The sequence below is a fragment of the Macrotis lagotis genome, chromosome X (genome assembly GCF_037893015.1).
Source record: "Macrotis lagotis isolate mMagLag1 chromosome X, bilby.v1.9.chrom.fasta, whole genome shotgun sequence".
In the NCBI taxonomy this organism is placed as follows: domain Eukaryota; kingdom Metazoa; phylum Chordata; class Mammalia; order Peramelemorphia; family Peramelidae; genus Macrotis; species Macrotis lagotis.
Window position 1 is genome coordinate 611,825,937 of NC_133666.1, and position 17,667 is coordinate 611,843,603.

At 34.9% G+C, this 17,667-nt stretch overlaps 1 protein-coding gene and 1 non-coding gene across 2 annotated transcripts in view; one reads left to right on the top strand and one right to left on the bottom strand.

The window, feature by feature from the left end:
• AGO2 (argonaute RISC catalytic component 2) overlaps nt 1-17,667 on the bottom strand; it is a 143,583-nt gene that overhangs the window by 107,997 nt on the left and 17,919 nt on the right. The gene's annotated exons all lie outside the window — the stretch shown is intronic.
• LOC141503678 (U6 spliceosomal RNA) lies at nt 4,873-4,976 on the top strand. The gene has a single exon (XR_012473012.1). It is a non-coding gene; the product is annotated as a U6 spliceosomal RNA (small nuclear RNA).

The following is a 17,667-nucleotide window of genomic DNA, read 5'->3' on the forward strand; positions in this document are numbered from 1 at the left end:
AGTGTGATACTATAGCACAGAACCAGTGAATTTCATTCAAATTCACCATACAAATGCATACCCTTGGTTGCCAGGGCAACAAAGGCAATAGGCTTGAACTTGAGACCCAACTATAATGGAAGTAATGCCTGTGACCTAAAGAATGTTGAATTATGTTGAGCTTCCATCCTCCCTCATCTGGAAAATGGCGATAATTCATCCTGTTTATCTCTAAGGATTGTTATAAGGATCAAAATTTTAAAATAATGAATCCAAAGCACATTATGGATGTACTATAGTTCTGAAGACCTAGTAAATTTTAGCATTCTAGGTTCTTTAGGCATTGTCATCTATGCCCATGGGGAGAGTTAACAACAGAACTGGATTTCTGGACCACGTTTTTAAAATACAGAAATGACAAGTTCCATGCCAGAAAGAGAATACACCTAAGAGGCACAGGTAAGAAGGCATTTCCCTAGAGTTCCACAATATAATTAAATGGCTACTTTAATTGGAAAGAAAAAGGGGAAGAAAAAACCACCCACTATATATAGATCAAGTTGTAGCAAAGTTGAGGTGGAAGAACAGGAAGAGAGTGGTGGTAGTAGTGCTTAACCTTTTAAAACCATTCCTCATTCTCTCCTTTTACTCCAACATGTTTTGAAAAGGTGAAACCTCTCCAAGGACAACTTCCCACAACTTGTAACTCTCCCATCTTTTCCAACAGGTTGGCCCCATTCCCCACCATCCCTTCTCAATCCCTATGTCTAAATGTCAATCTTTCACACTCTATTGGTTCCTTCCCATTCTTAACAATATCCTCACATAAACTACTTGGGAAAAAAACTTTAATCTTTGCTACTACTTCTCTCCTCCCTCATTTGCAATATGTTTCCAAAATCAACTGCTCCACCAGATTACCAGTCTCTTAATTTTCAAATGTGATGGCCTTTTCTCAGTCCCGTTAGTAAGAAAACTGTCTCTTGGTTTTCAGGACATTTTCTCTTGGCTCTCCTCTTGCCTGATTGGTTCTCAGTCTCTCTTTCTGAAATATCATCCAAGTCTCATCTACTTTGCATGAGGTTATTCTAGGTGTTCTATTTAAAGTCTTTTTCAAACCTGTATACCCTCTTTCTTATTAACTTTCTCATTAATGTTCAGAGGCTCAATAAAGTTCTATGCAAGTGAAATCCTTATTTATGTATCCAGCCCTAATTTCTTGCTTGAGTCTCAATCCCATATTACCATGCAACTCCATATGGATGTCTAAAAGGCATCTCAAGCTAAACATACCAAATAGAGCTCTTTAACCCCCCCCCCCATCTCTCTCCATTGCTCCTTTATTTTTGTTGAGAGGGTCCACCACCCTTCCAGTCACCTAGGTTCTCAACTTCAGAGTAATCCCTGACAATTCACTCTCCCTCACTCTACAAATACAATCAGTAACCAAATTTTGTTGATTCTATCTCCAGAACATTCCACCCCCTTCTCCATTTAAACTTAACTACACCAATTCAAGTTCCCTTTCCTCTGATCTAGACTATTGTACCAGTTTACTTAATTGATTTACCTCCCACACTTCCTTTGTAGCATTTTGTTCAGTTATGAGGATATAATTTAAGGAAGGTTAGAGAAACTAGAACCCATCCAAGATAACAACGAAGATGATGAAATAAGCCTTGAGTCCCTGTCAAATAAGAAATCTGTTAGGGGAACTAGGGATATCTGGACTGGGGAAAAAAGACTTGAAAAGGAGGGGGCAAGAGATAACTATATTCAAGTCATGGAAAAGCAGCCATATAGAAGAGATTTGTTCAAATTTTCCAAACAGGAAATTTAAGCTGTTTAAAAACTATTTCAACTGACCAAAAGTAGCATGGATTGTCTCCAGTAGTAGTGTATTTCTCTTTTGTGGGGTTTTCAAAAAGAAGCTAGATGACTAGATGACTACTTCTTGGACACATTATAGGAGATCTTTTGCTTAGCTGGCCACTCCTCTGATTTTACTTTCGAATCCTTTTACTTTCTCTTCTGTCTCCAATCCATCTTCCACACAGATAACAGAGTAACATTCATAAAGCACAGGTTTCACCATATCACTCCCTGATCAAGAAGCTCTAATTGCTCTTTTATCAAATTAAAATTGCCAAATTTTGTTTGGTATTTAAATCCTTTCATATATCTTTTGTTGGTTTATACTTTACATTACACCCAAACAAATCTTGGTGTTCCCTTACAAATGACACTGCATCAAATCTTTGTTGACTGGTTTCACTTTCTACTTCCTCCACTCTGCCTTAGCTTCCTTCCTGAATCCTTCACTTCCTTCAAGGCTCATTCAAGAACATCTCTTATAAGAACTCTTGTTGTTCCTCACAGTTGTTATGATCCACTCAACTTTTCTATTTACCACAAAATTACTTAGTATATATTTGTTATTATGCACATAGTTGTTCCTTCCAGTAATATCTTAAATGAGGACTATTTAGTCTATGTATCACTAATTCCAAACATAATGCTTGAACAAATATTTGGTGGTTTGATTGATCAATAAATTATCAATATTATTATGATTGGCTAATTAAATCTAATAAAGTATTCTTGTGTAAATAGCCTAGTATTTTTTTAATTTTATTTATTTAAGGCAATGAGGTTAAGTGACTTGCCCAAGGTCACAGAGCTAGGTAATTTTTAAGTATATAAGGCCAGATTTGAGCTCAGGTCCAGGGTTTTTAACCAAAAAGACCCCTATTTGAATCCCAGCTCCACTACTCGCTATCTGTGATCATGAACAAATTACTTAAAACTCTGTTTAGTTACCTCATTGTTCTCATACAGTGGATATATTTGATATGGAGTCAAATAGACCTGAGTTCAAATTCTGTCTCAGACATGTACTATCTGTGGTGCCCCAGGAATTCATTTAATTACTAAGACTGTTTCCTCATCTATAAAATGGGAACAACAAAATTATCTTCTTTCCAGCATTGTTGTGTCTATAAAATGAGATATTTATAGTGCTTTGCAAATCTTAAAGCACTATATAAATGCAAGCTACCATTACTATTATCAGATGATCATGTTCCCTTTCACCACTAAATTTGTGATGTTTTGTTAGATATTACTAGACATATGCCTTTGCCAAAGGAAAGAGGCAATGGAAGATGGAAGAAGTTAGTGCTTTAAAAAAAAACACACACACATCCTACAGCAGGAGTTCCTAACTTGGAGTTCATAAACTATTTTTAATTGGATAACTGATGTTTCAAAATGATTGGCTTCCTTTACAATTCTTGACTTATTTTATGTACTTGAGAAGTGGTTCATAGGTTTTACAAACTGCCAAGAGCTGAAGACATATTAAAAGATTAAGAACACTTGCCCTGTTATATCTTCTTTAAAACCATTCTTATTTTTCATGCTTGGGTTAAATTTGCACTTTAAAAGTACAAAAATGAACATTTAAAAAATGAAACCACAATGATATTTATCTGAAGAAAAGTACCAGAACATATTGGCCATCTAAAAGATTTTGTTTTATTTTGTTCTATCAAGCAGACAAAACATTTTGTTCCTGCATATAATCCCAATAACTGTCTGTTTTTTTGAGGATCAGTCTAGAAAAGCTGGACAACTGAATTCTTTGAACAAAACTCATGAAACAAAAGGATGAGTTTTATTAAAAAGAACTCATTTTTAAAGGTAACAAGAAACATTTCGTGGGACCTTTGACCATCTTGCATTATAGTGTTCACTATGAATATTTGCAAAAATCAATTAACAACAACAACAACAACATCAAAAATCCATCCAACTGGGGTCACTTCTTTAGCTCTCCTGATATCCAGAGCATATGGATAGAATAATCCAGTTATATATCAGTTATTCCCTCTTTCTAGCTACATGTTACTGGCTCATCTTTGTTGATCAAGAATTTCTTTTATGTCCTTTATTCTTGCTTTATTTAATAGTTTCTTATTTGTGATGTGTTTAAATTTCTTTATCTATCTTAATACCTTTCCACTTTCTTTTGGGGGATCCTTATCTTTAAATTCTTGTAAGACTATAGTATCCCATTATATGCATACAATACATACAGTATTATTTGAGTAATATGTACCATTACATGCAGTACATATTACTCAAATAATACAGTCATTAGCAAGATGGAAGAATCTATAGGGACGGCTAGGTGGCGCAGTGGATAGAGCACCAGCCCTGGAGTCAGGAGGACCTGAGTTCAAATGTGACCTCAGACACTTAATAATTACCTAGCTGTGTGGCCTTGGGCAAGCCACTTAACCCCATAGCCTTGCAAAAACCTAAAAAGAAAAAAATCTTTAGAGCAGTTAAGAAGCTCAATAGATAGAGCATGAGCTTGGAGTTAGGAAATTGACTGAGTTCAAATTCTGCCTCAGACACTTTCTAGTTTTGTGACCCTAAATAAATCATTTAACCTGTGTCTGCTTCAATTTTCTTAAATGGTGATCATAATAGTACCCAACTTCTAGGGTTGTTATGAGAATTAAATGAGATGATAACTGTAAAGTTCTGTCATGCCTAATATATAGTAAATATTATTAAAATATTTGCTGTTGTTAAAATTAGCCCCCTAATGCAACATGGCAATTTCCTGAAGGCCTTTTCTCTTTCTGCTTAATTATTGGCCCAATTCATTGCAGTATTTGCCCAAAATTTGTATATTTGGATGAACAAGCTCTTTGAATTGTTTATTCAACTACAGGTCACCATTTAGAAAAAGTTCCTATAGAAATTCCAAGCTCTTATTGGGACATAAGCTCCACAAAAGTAGTCATTATCTTGTTTTCTTGCACTGGTGTCCTCAGCTCTTAGCACAGAGCACACAGTAAGAACTTAATAAATGCTTAATCTGTGCTCGCTTTGGCAGCACATATACTAAAATTGGAATGATACAGAGATTAGCATGGCCCCTGCGCAAGGGTGACACGCAAATTTGTGTAGCATTCCAATAAATGCTTAATCTATTTTTCTATCTAATCTAATCCATGATTTTATATAATAAAAAATTAAAGAACTAAAGGCCCAAATTTATTGCACAACTTGTCACAATGGGAAGGGTGGGACTAGAATTCTTTATTCCCAATTCAATACTCTATCCAACACGTTTCTCCCCTCAGTAGCAATCAGGAATTAAATTCTTAGGACCAGCCTATCAAACTTTAAAGATATGTTTATTTGACTGCATCTTGAAGAAATAGCTCCAATGGAACAACAGATCACATTTCCATAAATAAGGGGGGGGGGAATCATTTATTAAACCCACTTTTTTGGTTTATTTTTTCAGCTATCAATTTTTTTCTTTCTCACATGTAAGCAATCAAATAAAACAAACTCCTATGTTAGCATCACCCCAAAGTATCTATTTTCAATTGTAGAATGGCGCTTAGTCTCACAAATTCTAATCAGTCCCCTACATATTTTAGAAAGGTGATTTTATCAGAGAAACATGCTGCAAATTCCAGTTTACTGATTCCCTTCTAATTTTAGCTGCAATAGATATTTATCCAAATACTTATAAATTTTTTGTTTATTTTTTTGCAAGGCAATAGGGAAGATAAGTGACTTGCCCAAGGTTACAGTTAAGTAATTAGTGTCTGAGGTCACTCAAATTTGAACACAGGTCCTCTTGACTCAAGGACCAGTTCTCTATCCACTGTGCCATCTAGCTGCTCCAATACATATAAATTTTATATAATCAAAATGATTTATTTTATCTTTCATGATTCCCTCTATCCCTTGTTTGATCATGAACACTTCACTAACACATAGCGCTAAAAAGTAATTTGTTATTCTTCTTATTTGTTTCTTAGGTGACCTTTCACATCTAGGTGATATCCATTTGGTACTTATTTTGGTCTAAGATGTTGTTAGGTTTAAATCAGATTTCTCCCAGACTTGTGTCAAGTATTCTCAGCAAAATTCGACAATTTGACTTTACCTGAGTAGCTAAGGTCTTTGAATTTTATTTTCATATTTAGGCTTTTAGATGCATTTGCTTTTGTATGATATAATCTTAATTAGATTCTTTTATCAATCTCTGTATTTCTTCTTTCTTTTTTCTTTTTCTTGGTTTTTGCAAGGCAATGTGGTTAAGTGATCTGCCCAATGTCACACAGCTAGGTAATTATTAAGTGTCTGAGGTCAAATTTGAACTCAGGTCCTTCTGACTCCAGGGCCAGTGCTCTATCCACTGCACCACCTAGTTGCCCCTCTTCTTTTTTTTTAAGGAAGGCAATCAGAATTAAGTGACTTGTCCAGGATCACACAGCTAGTGTCTGAGGCCAAATTTGAATGTAGGTCATCCTAACTCCAAGGTTGTCATATAATCCGCATTCTGGTAAGTTACAACCCCTTTTCTACTACATTTTTTCATTAATTTCCTAAAATCTTTCAACTTTTTATTCCTTGAGGTGAATTTTTATTTTTCTATAAAGTAATCTTTTGGCAGTTTGATTAGTATGCCACTGAATAAGTAAAATGAGATGATAAAACCATATTTTTATTTTAGCTCAGCCTACCATTAAACAATTGATATTTTCCCAATTGTTTAGGTCTGATTTTATTTCTAAAAATATTGTTTTGTAGTTGTATTCATACTTCCTCTATCTTGGTAGAAAGACTTCCAAGTATTTTTTAAATTCTATAGTAATTTTAAATGAAATTTCTCTTCCTACTGTGTTCAATTGGTAATTTACAGAAATTGATGATTTACATAGATTTATTACACATGTTACAGATTTACTTCAGTTACTCTTTCAATTAATTTTTAATTGACTCTCTAGGACTCTAAGTTCATCATCATCCTCTGCAAAAAAGTTTGTTTTATTTCTTTGCCTATTATTACCTCAATTTTTTGTCTTATTGCTAAAAGTAACATTTCTAGGACTACATTGAATAGTAGTTGTGACAATGATTCCTGATTTTGTTGTAAAGCATTATTTTTTACACTCCTTGAAGGTTCCCTCAAAGTCAACAGACAGCTATTAAATACTTATTTTGTGTCAAGCATTGTAGCTTGGATTATAAGTATTAAAAAAAAGGAAAATAGACCCCATTCTTAAGAAGTTTTCACTCCTATGGGGGAAGACAACATACAAAAGAGAGCTGTAGGGATAGAAGAATCCAATATTGTAGCCAGGTGACAAATGAAAAAAATGTTTGGCCTAGAATGACTTCTTTAAATGGAGGTTTTAAGAGTGGTTCTATGGGTAGAGGGTCCTGATGAGGTGTAAGTTCTACCACTGAAGTGATCTAGTATGAAGAGCTTTCTGGGTCAAGATGGTGAAAAGTGCATCCAGGTAGAAAAAGTCTTCAGCTCTCTATTATCCAGTGTGAAAGAAGTATTCCAGGGTGTATACCTTTTGTGTTTATATATAGGGTTTTTTTTTTAAAGTAAATCAGACTAGTCTTCTTTCACAGAGAAAGTAATTAACTACTGTGGAAATTCCAGATTTCCTTCCATCATCCAAGTGATGATATGGATTTCCTTTGTCTAGATTACAAGTCAAAATCTCAGAGAATATTTTAGTCCAACCACATCTGAATATCAATTTTTCTCTACAACATACCCCATAAAGTTACACTCTAGTGAGGTACTTTTGCAAAGTTCTAATTGATATGAAGTCTTTCCTGATATCAAGTCTGTTTGCCTCTTTTCTATTTCAAATACATGGTTCCTAATTCTTTCTTCTAAATGGCAGCCTTTCAAACTTAGACATTTGTCATATCCCAAGTAATAAATATGTATTTTATGTATATATATATATATATATATATACATATACACACACTCCAATGTTGTTTTGAGATTCTTCAGATAGCTTACCAAAAGATCCTTTACATATCTTTATCAATCTAAAAGAAAGATTCTTTTATCAAGTGCTTTAAAATCCTCTGTCTTCAAAATAACAAGGTCTAAGGCAGAAATCTGAGGAAATAAGACAGGATTTCTGTTAAATAAATAACTGATAATACTTTATCTGTCTCAAAAGTCCAGGATATCTAGAATACAGTAAGTAAATCCACCATTTGAGTTTTTTTGAAGCCCCAAGCTCAAGTTAACTTTCTTTTGTCTTATACCACCTATTCACGGATAAGAAATTTAAATTGAAAATGTTCAATTTAATTCAAATTTTTCAGTGATCAAAGCTTGCCATATTCAATGAAATATCATCAACAATATTATTAACATTGAATAACATCAAAATTAATGAGATTGTCTGCAAGTGAATCCAACCAGCAGCCATTCCTGTGGCATTATTGCATTTTATTATTATATTCACTGGGAATAGGGGGTTACATTGTACTCCTAAATATTAAATTCTATATGCAGCCCTTAAGTTTTTGTTGGCTGATGTAGCCCAGAAGAGCTAAAAGTTTGGAAACCCATGCTTGGGACTTTTGGACACCAAGGAATCCAATATCCTAACTTTACAATGAGGAAATGGAAGAATAATAAACTTAACTGATTTGCCTAGGACCATACAATTAGTATTAGAGTTTTTTTTTTTTATCTAAGTATTATTAAGTTCTTTTCAAGTTTCAAATATTTAAGTTTCTAAAATCAATGGGAAAGAATACTGAGGCAGGGTGTTGAAATAAAAAAGAGCATTAAACTAAGAAAAAGATCTGGGTTCTAGTCTGTTATTATCTGACTAACAGAAAACAACAGATAAGACATTTCACCTCTAAGGGTCTCAGTTACCCATTTGTATTAAAGAGGGTGAAACAAAATGTTCTCCAAAGTCCTTTCCTTCTCTAACAAGAACTGACCTTAGGAATAAAATCTTAATTTATGCCTGTGGTTCTTTACCTGGGAATCACTGAAATTTATTTAATATTTTAATAGCTGTGTTTCATGTATGATCCTACATAATTCATGTATTTAAAAACATTATTCTGAAACCCCAAAAGAAGTTTATGACAAAAAGGTTAAGAATACATACTTTATATAAAACAAGAAAGAAAATTTTGGAAGAGAGGTCAAGATATAAGAGAAATAACTGCCTCAGATGAGCCTTCAAAATCTTTTCTTGCCAGGCCATTTCCAAAACAGAAGCAGCCCTTCCTGTTCTAGCACAGGGAGAGGAGTTAAGTGGTAAGAGTGTAGCCAATAGCATAAGAGGAGTCATTATTTTCTTTCTTCTCAGTCTGAACAATTTTTTGTCATTATCCTTCAGCATAAAGATATTCTCTGAGGCATCAGAAGTAAGTACCATTCTCTTAGGAAAATGTAAGACAAGAGAAAAGGCATTGTTAATGGTAATTCCCACAGTGGGTTAAAAGTTCTGTAGTGTCTGTTCTGTAATACACACCAGACTCAGCCTGAGATGGACTCTGTAACACAGAATATAAAACCTAAACTAATATAGTTTTTATTCAAAATCGAATCTAATTCAAATAAACTATTCTCTAACTGACTATTGCCCTTTAATTAAAATATTAGATAATACAAAGCCAAGTTAATTCTCTTATTTTTTACCAGCCCTGAAATACATCTTTCCTATACTTCAAAGAATTATCCTAAAAGACTTCTGGACTGAATAATTAAGGGGAAATATCTGAAAAGCAATCTCCTGTCCTATCAGAAGTGAGTTTTTTGTAGCCGAGAAAGGTTATCTACTTGGCTAACTTGGAAACCTTAAGGTCCTTAAATTATGACAGCAGTCCATCAATCATCCAAATCCCTTATTTCAGCCCTTGGCATTTCATTCTTAGACTAATATGACTGAGTTATCTCAGCCTTTCCTCAATTCAAAACATTTGTCACAGTGTAGCTCATTTTCCATAGCCTATGACTCCAGTCATGTCATATCCCTTTATCACAGACCCTCCTAGGTTTTCAGATTTGGAAGAGACCTTAAAACCCTTTCATAAACCTGTATCTGAAGCATTAACCCATTTATATCATCTTAACAAAAAGTCAGTCATCCAACCTCTGCCTGATACAGTGATACAGAAATTGCTACCTACAAATTCAGGTTATTTACCTCATAGCATTACAAAATTCTTATATTGAAACTGAAATCTGCCTCTCTATTGCTTCCATCACCAATACTAGTTTAGAGATAATCAATTTATAGTTTGAAAAGATCAGATCTTAGAGGGGGGTCTCCTAGTTCTAACCTAAACTTTTATAAATGTGGGCATTGAAATATAAGAGACTTGGGTGGCTAGGTGATGCAGTGGATAGAGCACCAGTCCTGGAATCAGGAGTACCTGAGTTCAAATTTGGCCTCAGACACCTAGCTGGGTGGCCTTGGGCAAGTCACCTAACCCCATTGCCTTGCAAAAACCTTGAAAAAAAAGAAAAAGAAAAAGAGACATAAGAAACTTGTCCAACACCATGAGTATGAAGTGGCAGAGCAGGGTTCAGATCCAACTCCAAATTCAGTACTTATATTCTTTAAGCCCAAGCAAAAATAAAAAATAAACAAAAAACAATAAGCTTTTGGAAATTTGATGATAGCGACATAATATCTATTTAGAGCACCTTTACCTGTTCTTCTCCCCTCAAAGCCTAGAATAAATTATAAATTCTTCTGGCTCACATTTAAAGCTCTTTACAAACTGGCTCCAGCCTACCTATAGGTTTGCTATACAATACTATTCTCCTTCCTCTGTTCTAATTTTCAGTAAAACTGGCTTCTCTGCTATTCTTCTTATACATCATTAAGTCTCTTTCATTTCTTTCTCTTATTAGATATATATATATATGTATATACATACATATATATACATACATATATATATATATATATGTATATATAGCTGGCATTTCTTCATCTCTATCAGATAATAGTAAGGAGAATGAACATCCTTGCCTCACTCCTATGGAAAAGGTTCTAGTATCTCCCACATCATTAAGTCTGAAAGTCCTGTGTCCTGTCTGGGATGCAGTCCTTCCTCACTACCAATTTAAATTCCCTAAGCTTCTTTAAGATTCAGCTCAACTACCATCCCCTTTACATTACTTATTGTTTCACCTCCATTATCATTCCTAAACTGCTACTGCCCTTTCTTCGGGAATTACTTTGCACTTGTTCTTACCCTCTGCACCACTCCCACATCACTGAATATATCCTCAAAGAAGTACCAAAATCTGGTATTGGCGTTGGCCTTGGACCCAGGAAGACAGGTATTCAAATTCTACACTGGCTATGTGATCCTGGTCAATTTATTTAATTTCTCAGTGCTCTAGGCACCCAAAACTATAAGTTGCAGAGAAGGCATAGATATACATAGCTCTATAGAGGAGATTTTCTTCATCTCTTATACAACAAAGTAAATTGCAATTCCAGTTCCTATTCTCATATCAGAGTTTGATATACTGTGTTTCACATAAAGGACATATAATAAATGTTTTTTAAAAGAATGTTCTACCCCTGCTACCCAGACATCCTTAATTTTTGGCACAGGGATGTCCTCAGTTTCTCAGAGGTCTAAGTAATCTTCCTTGACAAAAGATTGATTCTGTCTTAATAACTCCATCCCTTTACCTTCCATCTCTCCCTTCCTTCTGTTCTTCCCTTCTGCCCTCTTGCAGGGGATCTTCATCCCTTCAATTAATAAAGCTTAGAATTACAAAACCAGTGGAACTGCAAAGCTGGAAAGGGCCTCAGGAATGATCTAGTCCAGAATTTCTTCACCTCTTCTGCATCTTTGTCAGTGAACAAAGGTAAAGCCCTTTTCAAAATAATATTTTCAAATAATTGAAATGCTAAATTTCAGTTAAATATTAGTGAAAATGACAATATAATATTTTTCCCCCATCCCAGTCATCAGACTCTCTGAAATCTATCCATGGACCTCTTAGGGTTCCTTGAACTTTAGGTTTGGAACCTCTGATCCAGTTCCTTCTCCAACTCAGAACAATCAGGAAGCACAACATTATCTCCTAAAATAAATATAAACTTAAGATCATTATCTTCAAACTACTCCTACCAGAAGAGCCTGTCTGCTGCCATAGTACAACTTATACCTAAGTCTACCAAACTGGCTTTGTAATGTCAAGAAATCTTACCTAATGTAGGTCTAAATAAACTTTATGAAAGAAAATATAGGTGAACTAATGAATGAAAAAATATCTTTAACCACTGGGGATAAAAACAGAAAAGATAGTCTCTGAATGGATAAATGAATTTTTTTAAAAGCATTTAGTAAATGTTTACTATTTGCAAGAATATTGGGGGACACAGAAAAGGCAGTACCTGGGGTGGCTAGGTGGCACAGCAGATAGAGAACCAGCCCTGGAGTCAGGAGTACCTGAGTTCAAATCCGACCTCAGACACTTAATAATTACCTAGCAGTGTGGCCTTGGGCAAGCCACTTAACCCCACTGCCTTGCAAAAAAAAAAAAGGCAGTACCTGTTCTCAAGGGGAAGAAAACACAAGGAAAGTTTCAGTTGCAAGACAGATGGAAAGGTCCCTTGGTCCTTAGGGTACAGTAGTAAAAGAGATGGTAATGCCATCTTAATGTCATTTTCTATGATAAAAATCATATCAGCTTCTGAATGAATCATTGAATAAAGTGTCATGGCCTTTTTTTTCATTCAAGAAGTTGTTTTTTTTTCCCCTGGGGCCGCTGAGAGTACATAGGGGCAGCAGTGCTTTACAATGGTAGTAGATTGGCAGTTGGTGTTTGGTGGTGACAATCCACTTTTTCTCTTTGTGAAAGGGGCTGAATTACAAACAAAACTAGTGGTCTAAGATGGAAGTGGTTTGATCTTCCTTTTGCATGCCACTAATCCTTCATCTTATGCTCAGGATATCTTGCTGATTCAGGGAGAAGAGAGGGAGAAAAGAACCCAGGAATGCCATAGCAGTATACCCAGGGTTTGAAATAGTTGTAGAACATAAGTGATTACCCAGTGCAAGAGTAGACAAATAAATAGGAGAACCAAGAGGGAACAGTAATCTAGAGATGAGAGAAATCAAAAAGGTTGAGGACTGAGGGAAAAAAAATCATTGGATTTAGAAAATTAAAAGGTCATTTAGAGAAAACTTAGAGGAAAAAACTTCAGAGAAAACAATTTAAGTTGAAAGATGAGGTTGAAACCAGAATTCAAAAGGTTTAAAAGTGAGTGAAAAAAAAAGTGAATGAAAGACATGGAGACAATAAATGTTGTGGGGAGGAGATTATAAGATAGAAAGACATACTAAATGGTGATAGGGTCAAACAAAATGATTTTGTTTTAGGAAAGAAGAGATTTGTACATAGCAAGGAAGAAGTTAGTAAATAGGGAGAGTTGGAAGATTAGGGGTTGGAGGTATTAAGACAGAATCTATCTAGAGTCAGAGTGGATTACCTGGACTTCTGAGGAACTGATTGTTTGAAGTAGGGATAGAGGAGGCAGAAGGTTCCTATATTGATCAGACCATTCTGCTTGCCCAATGATTCAGGGCATCTGGGGCTGATATCTTTCCTCCTGTTTCTCTGAACCTCTGTTGGGCAAGGGCCAAGGGATGGATCAGAAATTCCCTCATGCTCATATTCCTCCTCCTCAGTCATGTTTGGAGGCACAGTAAGGAAAAACTGAACCAGATGGCTCAAATACATTTTCTTTGAATTAACCCTGGATTAAGCTTATATGAAGTTATGAAGAGACAGGCTTTCCCATTCTGGGCCTTAGTTTCCTCAATGAGGGCAGAGAAAGTATTCTTCACCAAAACATTTGGAAAGGGTCATATAGGTATTTAGAATCAGAGGATCTGGGTTCAAATTAATGGTGTGCCACTTACTGTTTCAGACATTGGGCAATTCATTTAATTGACTGTAAAATAAAGGAGAGTTGGGGTGGACTGGATGACCTCTAGTTTAGAATGCATTTCCCCATAAAACCAATATTGTAAATACTGGTTAGGTTGTTTTGGGTGTCTTTTTTTTTATCACCCAGTAAAGCAAGAACTGACAGGGTCATACAGCTCTAAGAGTGAATCTCCCAAAATTCTATCTATAGAAGGGAGGATAGTAGAAGAGGAAAAGGACTTATTTATTTCAAGTTGGGATAGGGTATCACCTGAGTGATTTTTCAGCATTGAAAAGAAGGACATGGGATCCTAATCTTGCCCAATATGTGTCAGCAGGGAATACTTTATTGGGGAACACTAAAGGGAAATTATTAAATCATCAACTAATGTATACCTGACTTCCTTTGAACTATAGCAAAAGTCTACTCTTCAAAAATTCTCAACCAAAATTTATCACCCCATTATCTCAAAGGAGAAGTATCTTTATACTTATAGCCTTGGACTTACCATCAGAAAATCCAGACACTTACCAGACATGCAATTTGGTGCAAGTAATCTTACAACCTCAGGATCCTCCTCTTCAAAAAGCAAATAATAATACTTTCTATATGCTCTGCCTAGGATTGTTTGAAAAACTCAAGAGTAGAAAATCAGAGTGCTATGAAAATTATAAAGCCCTGTGTGTGTGTATATGTGTGTGTATAATTATTAAATAATTATATTTGTTTATATCACTTTTCTATTAAATTATAATATTCTTGACCATATTTTTCAGACAATCAGAAAGTTAATTGTGAATTCCACATCATTTCACAAAAGAAAATGGAAGGTAGAGAACTTAAGAAACTTGGGCAAAATTATGCCTTCTCTTCTCTCTCTCTCTCTCTCTCTCTCTCTCCAATGAAATGTCAAATAAAAAACCTGCAGGCTGCATATATAGCCTAGATTAAATTAGATTAAAATGAAGTTCTTATCTGGTTTTACTATCTAGTTTTTAAAAGAATATGGAAAGTATGGCATTCTAAGTCAGCCCATGGGGATTCCCTATGTGTGATTTATTGGTCCCCATCTCTATTTCAGTTTGACACCATTCCTCTATACTGCACTTATATTCCCAATTTTTTGCCTTGTATTTCTACCAAATGCAAAGGAGAAACTCTTGGTTTAGAAATGGCTTAAGAAAAGGCTGGATCCTTCCTATATCCTATAGCTACTCATGAAATGAGTGTTGCCCCCCTCCAAAAGATGGGAAACAAAATCCAATTCTCCAATAAATTAGCCTAGATTATCATGTGACTTCTTGCCTCTCTAAAAACTCCATGGCTGGAGGAAGTTGAGGTTTTGCATTACTTTTTTATTATTATTTGTACAGAGGGAAGAGATTATAATAGCTCTGAAAGCAATGACAGAGAGGAAAATTAAAATAACTGTGCTATACAAAATTAGTTGAGGAAATGGCTTCCAATAAGCTATCTTGTTCAATGCAGTATTTTTTTAAGTCCCTAAGCATGCAATTTCAAGTGTCACTATTTAAGTATTTATGATTCATGGCCATATACACATTAGATTAAATTAAATATGTACATATAAAGTTGCATCAATATGCATGTGTATATATATTCACATAAATACATGTATGTACAGGCATGATCTACATGTATTCTTTTATAGTAAACCTGCATGAATATGAATATATATATATATATGTATATGTTGTATACTTTGCCTTCCTATTCCCAGGGCTTTGCACAGAGTAGGTACTTAATAAATGTTTGATTTCTAATATAATTTTAGTAATCAAAAAGTTTACTAACTGGCACTTCAGTTCCCCAGATATAGAAGATAGTGCCACTTTCAGTATAATTAAAATACAGATTTAAATGCAAAAAGGTTTGGACTAGATGTTTTCTAAAGTCCTTTTTCTAACTCTATTAGTCTGTAATTCAAAGATGGATTTTGAATTATCTGACTTGAATCACTAAGATTTTTAATTAAAGAGCAATGAGACACAGTCTGATAAAGAAATAATGGTTACTACAAACTACTGCAAGTCAGCTTCTTAGAAGAAGTGGGGCACCCTGAGGGAGAAATAGGAAGCAGTATGTGCAAGGTGAGATCAAACACCTCCAAATCCCCTTGGATCTCAAAAGGGACAAGTTAGCTATCTTATGCCCAATATTTCTGGGAACCTAACCATCCTGCAAGCCACTGACCCTAAGCATCCTGCAAACGATTTACCTTGTTTCTACCCAGTGCTACAGTACACCTGCCTCCCTAGTAGCCACATCTTTTGAAGACCCTAAAAAGAAAATTCTCACCACCAAAGCCCTTGGCACTATCAAGGAGTTCAACATCTGAACTGGTTATGCTTTTATAAATGGAAATGACATGAAAGGGATGCTTTGTTATCTGCTTTGCCACTGTACCCTTGGGACTAGAACCAAGGGCTTTTCCAACTGACCTGAAACCTTTTTAGTTCTCCTATATTCAGAGATTTTCCCACTATACTCAGCAGCTTTTCTTGTACATGTCCAGCTGTGGATGTTTTTCCCTAACTTGTTTTATGAATCTCATCCATACATTATCATCTGTTTTGAATTAACATTTAATATTGAATTATAGCATGATGGTGCCTGATGTCTGCTTTGTTTCTCTAGGCTAATTGTTTAATATTTGAGTTGACTGTAACAATGCCCCAATTTAAGTTATAATTCAGTTCTTCCAAAAGGAAAAAAAAAACACCAGAAGTTATTCAAATGAACTACTGGCATTTTATTAAGAAGAATGCTTTCTCATACAAGTAAAAGTAGTATTTTTAAAGCCTGAGTCATAAATACTTTTTTAAAAATATGAGATAAATTTAACTTAATATCTAAATTAGGTAGACTTTAGGCTCACATGTATTTAAAACCAACTCAACATTAACTGTTATCCTTGTATACACAAAATTCTTTTGGTATTTTGTAACTAAACACCTTTAGAAGATGGACCTGCCTTTTTACTGTATAATGCTAATGGTATTATACTGAAGCTGAAACAAAAGGGCTTTATTAGATTTTTAAAAAGAGCATAATAAAGCCAATTAGATATCACACAGAGACAAACAGAAACACACACACACACACACACACACACACACACACACACACACACGAAGAGGTAGCTTGTAATACTGGCTACAGGTTCCACCTAAGAGACAGGAAAACCTGAGTCCAAGTAACATAATATAATAATATAGTAACATAATATAGTAATATGACCTTGGGCAAGTCATGGAATCTCTGTATCCAAAGCAACTTAAACTTAAAAACTGCAAAATAGTGGCAGAACTACATTATTGTAAGGAGATTCCTATAGCAGAGAAATCACAGGCCTGAACAAAAAATAAAACTGTGCTAAGACTTTTTTTTGGCTATTGCTTGTGTGTGTGTGTGTGTGTGTGAGAGAGATGTTCAATGAAACAATTCCATTCAATGTATATCTTCTGATCAACTCTGATATGACCAGATACATACAGGTACTGTGCCATAGAGTGCAGGAGATACAAAAAAAAGAAAAATGTGTTTATTGAAGAATTCATTACTGGTATACTTTAGAAAAAATACATTTATGTTCAGAATTACCTACATCTTGCCATTTAATACATCATAGGAGGTAAGAGATTGGTAAGACAAGTTTAGCTGTAAATAATCCTGATTGCTCTAGGTTGGAGACTCCTTGCATTTTAGAGATGAGGGATCAAAAATCCAGGAGAATTCAGTGAATTTTTCAGGGTTACACAAGGAGTAAACATCAATGGTGGTTTACTTTGCCTTCATAAAGCTTATAGTCCAAAGGAAGCAATGACAGAAGGAAAAATATTAAAATGCAACAGAGGTACAAAGGGAGGAATTATTT